Genomic DNA, 441 nt, shown 5'->3' with positions numbered 1-441 from the left:
GGGAGCTTTAGTCTCTGTTTTATGTTACTTAAATACCCAAAACATTTCACAGAGGGACCAGACGCTGGCTACAGATAGAAAGGTTTAATCTTTCCTTATCTTCCAAGTGCAAATTAAAACGCTTCTCAGTGGTGGCTCGTTTGAGCTCCATGTGAACTGACCAGATCGTCTATAAATAATGATTATAATGACTGCTTCGTGGAAATATCAGTAACAGTCACATTCACATGATATGACAAGAAGTCCTTCTTGCTGCTGCTTTTCAGTTCTTCACCTGGTCGGTTTAAACAGATTAAATATACAGTATAAGTATAAACGTGAAAAGTGATGACATAGAAAAAGTAAGTATGCTCTCAGAATGGATGTACGAAAGTTGACTTGTGATGAGATAAATGTATTTTTTATGCAAACTGAACAGAAGTTAAAACGTTCATTTTCAAC

The sequence above is a fragment of the Haplochromis burtoni genome, unplaced genomic scaffold (genome assembly GCF_018398535.1).
Source record: "Haplochromis burtoni strain Fernald_Lab_line unplaced genomic scaffold, NCSU_Asbu1 Contig_91, whole genome shotgun sequence".
NCBI lineage: Eukaryota > Metazoa > Chordata > Actinopteri > Cichliformes > Cichlidae > Haplochromis > Haplochromis burtoni.
Note: the sequence above shows the minus strand (reverse complement) of the source record.